Raw genomic sequence first — 14,054 nt, forward strand, 5'->3', positions numbered from 1 at the left:
ACTCCTGTTTGTGGATTTCGAATTAGCATGGGCTCTTTATTTGAAACCACTGTATTATTACATAGTACATGGTCTTAATGGTATATTTTTGAAAACATTTACAGTTGCAGAGCTAATTAACTCAATGAGATCAAAAGAGAACAGGTATGCTCAGTTTTTATTTCAATTGAGCTCTGTCCAAAACAGTTTTTTGTATTTTTTTGTCATCATCTTCTTTTATCTTCTTTTATCAGTACCTGCGTAGATTCAACACTCACATAGTTATGTGAATTTAGATTTGATCTTTAACCTTGCTTCTTTATTATTTTGCTGTCCATGCTTTTCGCTAATCCCTGCCCTGCTCCACAAAGTAAATATCCAATCTAATGCTATTTACTAAATAACATATGAATATACAGTAATATATTCCTCTTCTGGGAGCTTCCAATTACTGCTTACTTCACTGACATAATTGAGTCTGCTTGTGCCCCTGGGTAAAGATACCTTGTAGTCAGATGTGGTTCCAGTTAGGATTAGTACAGTCCATGTTCTCACAGGCTAGATCCAAGGTTATGCAAAATATACCTCTTTGAATGTTCTGAAAATTCCAAAAACTTCACTAATTTACCCCTTCCGAATCATTTAATGATTTATTTTCTTTAACAATTTTTTCTTTTTTAAAGAAATCGGAGATTCACCCAACAGACATTCCTCAGTGGCTTGTTATGTAATAGCCATGCAAGAACATTGTTGACAGGGGTTCTTCCTGTGGTATTATAATAATAATAATAATAATAATAATAATAATAATAATAATAATAATAATAATAATAATAATTTATTTTACCGCCCTATGTTTCTGGAACTGACTGGATTAAAAACAACAAACATATTTTACTAATTACCATAATATTAGCCTGCCAAAATAGAGTCAAATAGCAACATATTGGACACTTGTTGAGAATGAGGCTATGGTATCATCATTACAGAATGTTTTAATCAGAATGCCTTGTAAATTTTCCAAGTGAACAACGCTTTTTCTGTTTGTAGTAAGCAATTTCCCCAGTAATGAAACCAGCAGACTGGTTAATACACGATGCACTCCATCGTGTGTATACAGCTGCAGCAGGAATTGCTGCTGAGGCCTGCCCCATTTCTGCCTGGCTGGTCAACTCTTCTGTGTTTGAGTGTCTGAGAGAGCCGTTGGCTGCTCATGAACCGTTTGGCTCTTTCTCTTAGTAACAACCTCACAATCTCCCTCAATTTCTCTTCTATATAGTTTGAAAAAAAAAAAATTATAAACAGTATACACAATAAAACCATAGCATAACGCATACTTGGGAATTTACCTACCGAACATCGGTCTCCAACTGGGCTTATAACGAGAAATTACAACCATATTAAAAAATATATTTTTGAAGAGTAAATTCCACACAGCTGCAGAGCAGAGAAGGCACCCACTGTGTTATCTGGATCCTAAAGTAAGTTGGTTTCAGCATTGTTTTTTTATGTATTTTAGAGCCGTGGTAAACTGTAAAGTAGCCTAAATAGTATACGACATTTAAACGTTAAACAGTAGTGAATGTTTGAATTGAATTCTGTTGAAAACAGTGGAAAGGATGTGTGGTGTATTTTCAATTATTGTGTGTGCTGGGGGATGGGCCACTGTGTGTCTGGGACATGGCGTGCATCTCCAAAATACAAAACCTATTTATTTTGTTGTAGCTTTATAAATAATGATAATTAATGTATTAATTAAACCCAACTATTCGTGGTTTTTGTACTTGCTGTTATTGGGGCTATATTGTTACTTTCTTTAAGGATATAAAGTTAATTGGGGAATACATGTGGAAAGCATGTTTAAACAAGCAGCCCTCATGTGGCACTTAAGATGTATTTGTAAGGTAATTTTACACGTTTATTAGAAGAGGGAGCGATACTTAATTATTATGGTACTGTTGTAAAGGTTATTTCTGTTTGTGTACACTGTAAATGTCCAGCTTTCTAGAGAAATGTTGCGTAGCCGAAATGTGGCTCAGCCCTACTGTAACCATGGTGTTGGGGGAGGGGAGCTGACACATTGGGACCCCTGTTGTTGATACTATATATAGTTTTATTGTTGTTGTTGTTATTGTTGTGATAAGGTTGTTACAATCACAATTGTGATTTTGTTATTGATCTAACTTATTCACAATTGTAAACACTGCTGTGTTTGTAAACAACGGATTTAGTGTATAATCAATTGAATGTTTCCAGTTTCCAGAGTTTATAGTTGTAACTACAGTTTACTACAAATGTAAATACCATAATTAGCACATTTAGCCATTTATGTAAAATATATGCTACTGTAGCTTGCAGTCATTTGTATGGTGATTTGAAACTGTAAGAATTTCTAACTAACTGTTGCAGACCTTGGTGTAATGAAATGGGAGAAGAATTTATTTTCAAAATAAATTACATCTCTCCCAGGAATGGATTTGTAGCATATCTGTTTTTGTTAAAATAAATAAATAAATAAATAAAATTTTAAAAAAAGATACTACAGTGTTTCTCAGTGTAACCAGGTATCTTGTACCAAATGCTGGGCACCAACTTGATTTTAATCGCATTTTTGCCTTGATGTGGGTGTCTTTTTACTTTCTGTGAGCGGGAATTTTAAAAAAATACTTTGACTAGTACTTACTATGTAGGGCGTGTATTTGTTTAAGTGTTTCTGTAATTAAACTTTGCATAACAAAGTGTGCACATACAGCTACTTTCCAGAGGATGTTTGGAGTGACTGGGCTTTGTGGGTTGCCTTCATTTCTCTCATGAGTTGGCTACTAAGAAAAATGTGAATAAAGTTTTAAAGCCAATGTTCCGCTTACCACAATTAATAATAGGGCATGTTAGTTAGCTGTGTTTTAAGATTCTAGTAAAAGGCTGGAACTAGCTTGGGATTTGATCTCTCATGTTCTCATTTCAAAAGGTTTGTTCTGACTATGGACCACAAGTAGAGTATGACACCCTCTATTAATTTCTAAAGTGGCAAAAGCTTGTACATGCTATGGCATGTTGTATAGAAGCTGAGATAAATCTAAGACATTTTAATGACGAAACACTGAATTGGAATTTTTATTTAAAAAAAATAAAATAAATAATAATAGTGTCATTGAAATGTTAATAAAGTAGGAACAGTACGTTCAGATATCTTGATTGATTGAGTACTTATGGGCACTCCCGTTACAGTATAAGATGTTGTGTTGGTGAACATACCTGACGTTGAGAATGTATCTCTCCTAAATTACTGATTTTAGTGTTCTCCACTGTCTAAAATTACAGCAGGCAGAGTTATGTAATTCTATTGCTCGGCAGCCAGTTGACAGCAGCATTGGGGGGGGGGGGGGGGGAGATTTGAAATTTACAGAAGCAGCTTGAGCCGAGTTGAACATTTGTATTTCTTTTATTTTTTTTTTATACTCCAGAAAAATATACAGGGCTCCTGGTCAACTACATTTTCATCTTTTAATTGTGATGTATTTTCATTGAATTCTTTTTACAATCTGTCAAGTTATTGCATAGCCCTCAAATCTGTGTTCCTCTCTCCCAGTCCCTGATATAGTGGTAAGTCAACCCAAGACTGAAAACACAAGTGTTCACCCATTACATAATAAGTAAATTGCAAAGTAATAAGAAAGCAGGCTTTAAATATGTTCAAACTTAATTTAGATAGGGAGCTTTTTCTTACTGACCCACTTGAGGGATGGGATGGTACAAAAAACTGTGGAGGAAATGGAGGCGGTTGTACGTGCGTATGTCACACTCCACACATTTTTGCATATCCACAGAACCACTTATCCAATTGTCATGAAACCTGAGGTGCGTTCAACTAGGCGAACTTTCGCAACAAACTGTGTTAGCTTTGAACAAGACTAGCTGAATGGTTTACTGGAACGTTCCACAAACATTTCAGATATGCAACACATCCTAAAATCCGAAAGCGAAACGGCCAGATTAGCTATTTTAAAATTGGAATTCATATTTTATTCTTTTTTCTTTCTAAGTAAGCAGACCCTTATCATCGTCATCATCATCAATTTTATTGAAAAATACCAATATTTTATAAATAAGTCACATTATAATAGTACACATACCTGAAGTAACTCTTTCGACGGCTTCTTTTTTTGTCATATAAATTGACAAAACTTGTCCATCCCCCAGAGTCAAAGAAATGTTCTCCCAGCCTGTTGCCATTATTGTTTTATGCAAACTACCTCTGCAGAGTGTTCGCCTTAGTTAGCAAACAAACCACCAACAGAAAAAAGTTTAAAACTGTTCGCAAACGTTCACGAACGTTCTCCTAGTTGAATGCACCTCTGGTATCATTGTATATCAGTTCCTGGGGCTATATGAGGTGCCTGTCTTTCCATACATCTGGTCATCTGTGTGTCGCACGCACATTTTTGCATTAGAGAATTGCTTATCAATTTGGGACTTTCCTGGTTAAATAATAATAAAAAAAAATAATGGGGATTTAACTTTTCGTTGCTAATTCTTATTGTATATGTAAGCAATAAGACCCGACAGGGTGGGCAGTATTGGGCAATACTGGACCGCCTAAGGGCTTAATGAGGCCTGACGCCACAGGCGGGGTGGTGGGGGGTGGGTGCGCGGTGCCTTATAGCTCCTGGAAGGTCTGGGATTTTCCAGTACTGCCCACCCTGCACCCTGGAAGGTCATGAAAATGGCAACTGTTACCAAAGAAAAGACAGAAACAAGTTTTGTGGTTTAAAACGATGAGTAGGTGGCTCAGGGATATCTGTCCAGGTGAAAAGGTGCTTATGCTGGGAGTTTTTATTTCCTGGTCATCTATTGAAAGTTAATGTACTCCCCTGCCAAGGGTACTAGTCAGTGAGATGCCAGGAAATAAAAAGCCCATTTTCTAAAATTCTATAATACCTGATTTGGTCATCAACTTTTTCATCATACTGTTTTTTAACCACACTGTGATGAGGTGGGTTTCTCTACAAATGCTGTTTAATTTTAACTGCACAGTTTTAGGAAATTACCTGCGTTGGCACCATGACTGTTGAACATTTCTGTATCTGAATTTTTTATTTTTAAATTAACCTAAGGTTTAGACATTTTATAAACAATAAGTGACATCTGCACCCTAGTTACTTTGGTTTTTTTAAGTATATTTTTAATGGAAATTATGGCTCAGTGAGTGGTTTCCTGTTTTGGACTGTGTATCAGATAAAAATATCTAACGGAAAACAGGTGCTTTACTGGTGGCTTGTGAAGTCATTAGGGATTACTGTTGCACATTTCGTGTACTACAGTGCAGAAGGGAGATCTGAGAGGGCATGAGATTTAAGGCAGAAATTACTCCATATACACTCTGCAATGCCTCAATGAATGTTATTTCAGTGAGCTGCATAAAATATTTACAATGCAAATGGCCATCCTTGTGAGTGAAATAACCACAGCACTCTATGATGTAGTGTTTTGTTTAGAATAAGCACAATGTATGGAAAAGAAAGAATGGTTAAACCTAAATTAAACAACTAGATTCTGAGAATTCATTTACTTAGAACAAACTCCTGCTTAATAACGTGGTGTAATTTGGAACGGTGCATTTCGCCCGGTCGTTCTATCATTGGATTTGAATGAATGCAAAGTAGATTCAGCAACCTCATTTCTTAATCGAGTATCACACATTTCTTTTTCAAAATGAAGAACAAACGTTACAATTTTTATCAGGAGATGACATAACTAATAACGCTGTTGTGTATAATAGTTAAATTGCAGGGCACAACTTAAGCTTTTCCGTCCTTCCTTCCCTTTACCCCCAAAAATGACCAATCTTCGTGTCTGATTCTTCCAATTAAAAAAAAAAAAAATACCGGATTCTGCCGAGTTAAAGCCCATGTTTGAACTGTCGCTCCACCCCCACTTTTAGCTGAATGTCAATTTTTCAACGTTTAGCAAAAATGCTCTGTATGTTGATTGAATAAATTGTAAGCACTTTTTGTTTTTCATCTGACAATACAGACTGAGTCTGACTGATTACGCTTTTGTTAAGCTACAATCCATTATTTATTTATTTATTTATTTATTTTCCAATTGACCTTTTTTCAGCTTTAAAGGTTAATGTGTGTTTTATGAACATTTAAAATGACATTACAGTGGACTTACGCAGCACCCGTTTTTCAGGCAAACACTTTACTTTGTATTTCACCATTTAACACTAGAACCGCCGTGGTTATACTCATACCTAAAACCGCCGCCGGCAGTCATTATGATGGTTACAATTTAAACAACATCAATATTAAAATGAAAGACAAACTATCAGATACAACTCAAAAGTTTTATTCAAGCACATCATATCAAACGTCTGCTCAGCCAAAACGCTGTATTTAAATGAACAATTAAACATAAAAGGGGTTATTTTCTAACTTACCTAAAAAACTATAATAAAATAAACATGGAAAAATGCCGTAAATCCAATGTATTTGACAGTTATATTAGAACATGTATTCTGTCTCATGTTTATATATATATTTATATATATATATATACACACATATATACAGTGCCTTGCAAAAGTATTCAGACCCCTGTGACCAATTCTCTCATATTACTGAATTACAAATGGTACATAAAAATTTCGTTCTGTTTGATATTTTATTTTAAAACACTGAAACTCAAAATCAATTATTGTAAGGTAACATTGGTTTTATGTTGGGAAATATTTTTAAGAAAAATAAAAAACTGAAATATCTTGCTTGCATAAGTATTCAACCCCCACACATTAATATTTGGTAGAGCCACCGCACACAGTGTCAGAGTGATTTTGGCCCATTCTTCTTGGCAGATTTGCTCCAGGTTGTTCAGGTTGGTTGGACGACGCTTGTGGACCGCAATTTTCAAATAGTGCCACAGATTCTCAATGGGATTGAGATCAGGACTTTGACTGGGCCACTGTAGGACATTCACTTTTTTGTTCTTGAGACACTCCAATGTTGCTTTGGCCTTATGCTTGGGATCATTGTCCTGCTGAAAGGTGAATTTCCTCCCAAGCTTCAGTTTTTTAGCGGACTGAAGCAGGTTCTCTTGCAGTATTTCCCTGCATTTTGCTCCATCCATTCTTCCTTCAATTTTAACAAGATGCCCAGTCCCTGCTGATGAGAAGCATCCCCACAGCATGATGCTGCCACCACACATAGCGCTTTGAGTTTTGGCCAAAAAGCTCTTATCTTGGTCTCATCTGACCACAAAACCTTTTCCCACATCGCAGCTGGGTCACTCTCATGCTTTCTGGCAAACTCCAGACGTGCTTTCAGATGGTTCTTTTTGAGTAACGGCTTCTTTCTTGCCACCCTCCCATACAGGCCAGTGTTATGCAGAGCTCTTGATATGGTTGACTGGTGCACCATTACTCCACTCCCAGCCACTGAACTCTGTAGCTCCTTCAAAGTAATTGTTGGCCTCTCTGTGGCTCCTTCTTGTTTGAGCACTGTTTTGAGGGATGGCCTTTTCTTGGCAGTGCCTGGGTGGTGTGATGCAGCTTCCACTTCCTGATTATTGATCCAACTGTGCTCACTGGGATATCCAAACACTTGGATATTATTTTGTACCCTTTCCCTCATCTATGCATTTGTATTACTTTATCTCTAACTTCTGTAGAATGCTCTTTGGTCATCATTTTCCTTCAGATTCACAGCCTGACCAATGATCCTTCAACAGTGGGGTTTTTATCTAGAAAATGTGACAGCAACTTTAATGGTTCACAGGTGGAGGCCAATGGTAAGGTAATTGTGTCCTCGTTAGGGCAATTTCTTTCATGGTGTAAACTGGGAGCTTCCACAGCACAGGGGTTGAATACTTATGCAAGCAAGATATTTCAGTTTTTTATTTTTCTTATATAATAACTAATGAATAACTAATATTTAATCGAGAGTAGTGTCCGTTATTGCTTATAAAGACCCTGAGAATAAATGTGTATTATGTCATTGCAATCACTCAGGTGAAACAATATCTTGCAATTTGCCTAAACAGCCATATTTTTCAACAAAACATTCAGGAAGTATTGTAAGGTCCCTCGGGTCATAGAGTAACACATTTCTATACATGTATCTCTAAGCAGAATACATAATAAAAATACTTTACATTAAAATAAATAAATAATAAAAATGAAATTTTTGACACCATTTCCAAGATGCTACTGTAAAAAAAAAAAGATTTTTAGTGAATTGTTATAGGAAGAGTCAAATACAGCCAGAAAAGCCTGGTCCTGGGGGAGCATCCCACTGAAATGGTAGGTCATGAAAGGGTTAAAAGAGATATTGTGATACAAGATTTTGTATCGTAGCTTAAACCTGTATTTTTTTTTCATACTGTAGTAGTTGGCAATTAGTCCGTAGAGGGGTAAGATTATTAATTTTAAAAGGGATTTGGTTGGGCCAAAAAAGATCTGACATGCCGAGGGGCTGGATTAAACACTATCTACTCTATTCAAATTGGAAGAAACTTGTTGAAGGTTTTCAATCTCATTACATGGGTATAGTACAGAGGATATGTTACACTTGTATTGGTAGCGTAGCCTCAAACAGTGGATGCAGGCTGTTATGGTGATCTAATTTTTCATGGAGCTCTAGATTTGTACAGCCATGGTGGGGTGTATGTTATTGTCACACTGCATCTGGTCTTTAATTGGTCAACAGTACTCAGCCATCCTGCTGAATTACCCAGCTGTCACTTATGAAATGTAGGATTGATCTGCTGTAGTTCTTGCTTTCAGATTTTTCTGTTGCCCGTGTTTACCAAGAATACCGTAAGTTCTTCTCTTGTGTCTGATTGATCTGGGCATGTTAAGAGGGCGGGGTATCGGGACATGATTCTGAATAAACATCTGGGGAAGTCTCATTACAGATTCTGGGTCTGTGGAATGTTCCCAAAAGGCGTTCCGTGCAGTTTCCTGTATTATTCAGTATGTGGAAGAATGTACAATAATACTGGCACTGAAAATGTAAATTTACAACAGCGACTCAACAACAAAAAACAATACTGATCTTATTTGTTTACTGACAGTTATTTATGTTAAGAAGCATACATTACATTATGCAAGAGAATGTTGATCTCAATTACATTGTGTTGAGTAAAACCTTGTGGTGTTGCTTGCACACGCAGAGGTCATCTATCAAGACCTCTGTACTTTGCTGAAAAAACAGACTTTCCCCAGATTTCAGTGTTTATGTGAAGATTAAAAAGCAAATTCCAAGGAAAATATTTCAGAATATTCACAAGCCTATATCGGAGGTGTGCAATTCATATCGCCCTATGCCCGGGACAAGGTTTGTGTGAGGGACAAGAAGTTTTGCCTTTATACTTTGCCTGTTGGACAGCATTTAGCTGTGGAAAAAGCTGATCTTCTATTGGTTACAAAGAATCCCAGAAATGGCTGCCAAGAGAGCCTCTGGCAAGGCACAGACTAATCTTTTAAACTGAAGGTATTATTTACTTTTTTGTAAGTTAGCAAATAAGTGTACTGCTTTCTTAATACATGAACCTGACATTTAAATGCAGCAATCAAGTAAAGTTACAAGCAAAACAACACCATAGTCGCTAAGGTATTGGCGGATTAGAAAAATGTATACATTTACTGTATTTCTGAGTCAATTTTGTGGTCAAGCTTATACTTGTTGGGATGTTTAAACAAACCATGAAGTTTACTGTTTAGAAGCATTTCAAGACAAACTTTACCTGGCAAAAAACTTTATTTTTTTTCTTTCGATTTTAGTGTTGCTAACCTAGTTTGCCATTTACCATATTTACATATTTTTTAGATTTAAACACTATATTTAAAAAAAAAAACAAAAAAAAAACAACTTTTTTTTTTTACTAGATTTGAACAGAAGCGATATTAGTTATTTATTTGACATCCACAATTCATCGATTTGTGAAACTTAAAATGTGATTGACCAATATGTTTATAATGATAGAAATGAAATGCTTTTGAGATTATCTGTACAATATTGTATTATTTTAAAATAAGTGTAAATCTTATGGCAATGTGTTTATGTTTTAATTCAGTTCTGTATTTATTTTTCAGTGAGAGTAGTGCAGGGAAACAATGTTGCCCTCCCCAAAAACAATTACATCAATAAAAGCCATCAGGGTATGAAACCAGGATCATCTTGCTGCAGCAGTGTTCCAGTTAGCCATCATTGGGCAAGATGTTAGATAAGGAAAAATAGCTGTAAAATGGTGTACACTGTTTTTTAAAAAAATAAGTATATAATAGAAATAAACAAAAGAAAAAAAGCATTTTGTCTTTGATGAATTTGACAGGTTATACACTAGGGATGTGCACGACAAATATTTTGACTATCGATAATTCCACAGCTGTTGAGGTCGACTAATCGAATAGTCGCCCCCCCCCCCTCCCATTCAAAATGAGACGTACATTAAATGCGAAATAATGCAAAGTGACAATTATTGCAATTGCAATAAATTCTGAACTTTATTTTAAAATACTTAGCTAACTTTGTTAAATAAACATTAGGCTATGTAAAAAATACCTTCCTATTAGGAAACATACAGAAATGCCATAACAGCAGCAATAACATAAGCATACCGTCAACTCTCGTGTGAGACTCTCGTATTTTGCAAGCAAGTGTTATTTTTTTTACCGATATTGTCACAAGCTTTTCCGTTAATTACAATTTCAAATGAACTATAAAGGTTGTGACAATTAAAAAAAAAAAAAGTATAATTTTTATTCAATTATTAATTTAATTTTCATTCAATAATAGTTTAGCAATGTGAGCTGCGAGGCAAACGCCTTAACATTAGCATCCTTGTGGCAATAATGTTTTCCGGTCATAACAGCGAAATACAAAATGCATTAGACTATCTAGCTAGCTAATTTATACAATCCACTTAACTAAACGATTTACTTTTCCTACGTTTTCAAACCACACACAACATGCAGACTACCGGTCTACGTTAAACCAGATCGGAAACATACCTGTGCGTTCGAGTTCCAGTGAATAAAAAATAAATAGCCTGTATAGGCAACAGCTTGCTATGTATGTAGCTAGCTTAATAATATTAATAAATAAATGAATTAACAAAAAGGCCTGAGTGGCATTAACGCACTAGCCTTCCATGGAAGCAAAAAAAAAATCCTAACTAAAACTTTAGGAATAGTTAGGCTAGCAATGTCCATTATTATCATCATGTTCACTTATTCTTGTTTAAAAAAATCAGCATGTCCATCAGGTCCGGCAATACTGCAGCAGACGGTGCTCAGGCAGAGTTGTTTGTTTTTGTTTCCACTTCAGAGCCTCAGTAGCTATTGCACTGTGATGAAAATGCGACACAAGACGGCTGGCCGCACCGACTACATTATGTATGGCACCAAGTTTAAAGCCATCGTTGATGGCGAGCTGCAGAGTGTGTGCAAAGCACAAATTCGAGACCCATTCAACAAACTCCGAAGATGATGTTGCTGGCATTGTCGTGAACACAGGCAGTGATTTCCCCCCCTAGTTAAACCCGAATGGTCTACAGCGGTGTTAACACATTTGCGAGATTCTCTGCTGTATGCCTCTCTGGCGTGGCGCGAGTCTGTAGAACTACGTTTTTCATTTCCCAATCCTCAATGAAATGACAGGTTATTATGACGTACGACTCGGTATTCAGTGCAGTCCACGCATCTGTAGTAATCACCACCTTCTCAGCCTTTGACAAGTTTCTGCTGACAGACGCTGCGGAATCGGCATGCATTTTTTTCGAGTCGAGTGGTAATTGTTTTAGTGCAGGATTTTTCGTGCATGGATTGTGTATTCAGGTTCCACAAATTTCATCAACTCCCGAAATCCCTCACCTTCAACAAAACGTATGGGAAGCATGTCCTTTGCCACCATATTAGCAATAAGGGCTGATGTTTTTCAGCACGTACGACGTTGTCACACTGACGAGGCCTCACCGCAAAGGATGCAATGGCGGTTTGTTGCGGTCCTCTTTTCTTTTCTGTCGTTGCTAGCGTCACAGAACGGTGTTTGTCTTTTAGGTGGGTTAACATACCAGTTGTAGATTTGTGGTAGTTTAATTGCACTGCACATATTTTACACTTAACAGTGTTTTCATTTACTTTGTCAGAGTATTTCCATGCTGAACTTTTCTGTGAGTAAGCCATCGTTAGCCGAGGTACGTTCTAGTTTAGCCAATCACAGACAAGAAATAACAAATCCCACCCTCCAGTCAATCTTCATTACCGCTACATAGAGAGCCAATCAGCAGTACAGCCTTTAAAATAAAATCAATATATACATTTTTTTTTTTTTTTTAGCTTTCGAATGTTGGATTCACTTGTCGATAGGTGCCATCGTTATCGAATAGTCGAATGTTCGACTATTCGGTCTCACCCCTATTATACACAAGTCCTTTGAAAAATCTGTGGTTCAGCAGTTACAAAACTGAAAGAACATGATGTCAAGAAAAATCAGAATTCCACAAAGCAGCAGTAAAAAAAAAAAAACAGGCAAAAGATATTTTTTAGGCTTGTAACGATAATAGTCTAATTATTTATCGATTGGGACCCCACGATAATAAATCGGTAATATTTTAATAAAATCGAATAATCCATGAAATTAAAAACAGGTCTTGTATATATTATTTTACTGTCAAGAACGTAATCTGTGTTGTTGCTTCAAAAGGTCATTGAGAATATGCGTATATGAACAAATACAGGATGATGATGCAGAGATCAAAAGTAACCTGCTTTGTTAATATATTGTTTACATATTATTTTGTTTTAAATTAGTTCCAACTGTAGCCGTCTGTCTTGAGCGAAACTAGTAATATTTAACATTACTACGTTGTCACGTGCCGCTGTTTCAGGAAAAGTTTTTTTTTTACCTTTTCGCTTTGAAGCAATGCACTATCTGCAACTTTTTTCATTTTTGATTGCTGTCTCAGTCTAAATGCCGCTGGATTGTAGCTAGACTTATGTGTCCAATGAAACATTGCAGGTTGTACAAAATAGTTTGCCACCAGTAGAATGCAAAATCATTGTACACGATCCACTGCAGTAATTATTATTATTAAATTTATTTTGGACACTCGCAAAATGTTCACTTGCTTAACAATATCAGTTGAGATCTCCTAGAATACTAAACCTTCCCCCGATGCCCATATCTACCAGTCAGTGAGGAGAGCCCAGAGTGGTTATTGGCTGCTGTTAAGTGTCAATCAATAAATCCTGTCCAGTTTCTTTTTGAAATTGAAACAAACTTATAATCACAGCAGGAACCTGGACAGATACACATAACTTAATTGGATTTAAGTGAAGGGTGAAAGTACATAAAATAGACAGTTTTCACAGTGAAGAATGAATTTCACGATCCGTGACCCGTTTTTCACGGCTGTGAAATAGGGAGGGCCTTAGTAATGTACTGTATAAGTGTTAGCGAATCCACGTGGGCGAAATGCTTCTCTGAGCACTCCAGTATGTGACTCATTTTTGGTTGCGATGTGGTATGTTGATTGATTAGGTCTATACATGTATGAAAGAGATATTCTACATGTCTTGGTTGCGATGTGGGCAGTGAGTCAATTAATAATAAATCCACGTACATGTAATAAAGAGATATTCTACATATTCAAGTACGGAGATGCAAAATAAAATGATCAACCAGAGTCACTGTCGAAAGTTCTGTTCCAGGAAAGGGTAGGCTACCTCTAATGTACTGTTTGGAAAAATGACGATATAGTTATATTCACTGATGATAATGCAAATCAAAGTGGCTATGCAAAGTCATGTAAAGTTTTGATTAAAATATGACAGGAAAAAGTGAACTGTATCTTTGTAGCCGCGACAACACTGGAGCGACTGCTGCTAGCAGAACCTGGGCCATGTAATTCATAAATTGTAACCAACAGCAAATTAAAAACAAATGAGAGATTGAATTATTTCCATGTGAATAGGCCATAATGTTAATGTAGTTTTCAAACCTTCAAACCAGTTTTTTTTTTCTCCTTTGGACAGTGGGATTGACTTTTTTTCTTTTTTTTTTCTTAATTTACCA

The 14,054-nt window shown here is 36.3% G+C and overlaps 1 protein-coding gene across 4 annotated transcripts in view; it reads left to right on the plus strand.

Moving 5' to 3' along the window:
- The first annotated feature begins 1,124 nt into the window (after window positions 1–1,124).
- Window positions 1,125–14,054, plus strand: part of LOC117423350 (F-box-like/WD repeat-containing protein TBL1XR1) — a 56,249-nt gene continuing 43,319 nt past the window's right edge. For all 4 annotated transcript variants that reach the window (XM_058990192.1, XM_034038969.3, XM_034038971.3 and 1 more), the window contains exon 1: window positions 1,125–1,460. The gene's annotated coding sequence lies outside the window, so the exon portion shown is untranslated. The remainder of the gene's footprint in view (window positions 1,461–14,054) is intronic.

Source organism: Acipenser ruthenus, chromosome 17, assembly GCF_902713425.1.
Source record: "Acipenser ruthenus chromosome 17, fAciRut3.2 maternal haplotype, whole genome shotgun sequence".
NCBI classification, from domain to species: Eukaryota; Metazoa; Chordata; class Actinopteri; order Acipenseriformes; family Acipenseridae; genus Acipenser; species Acipenser ruthenus.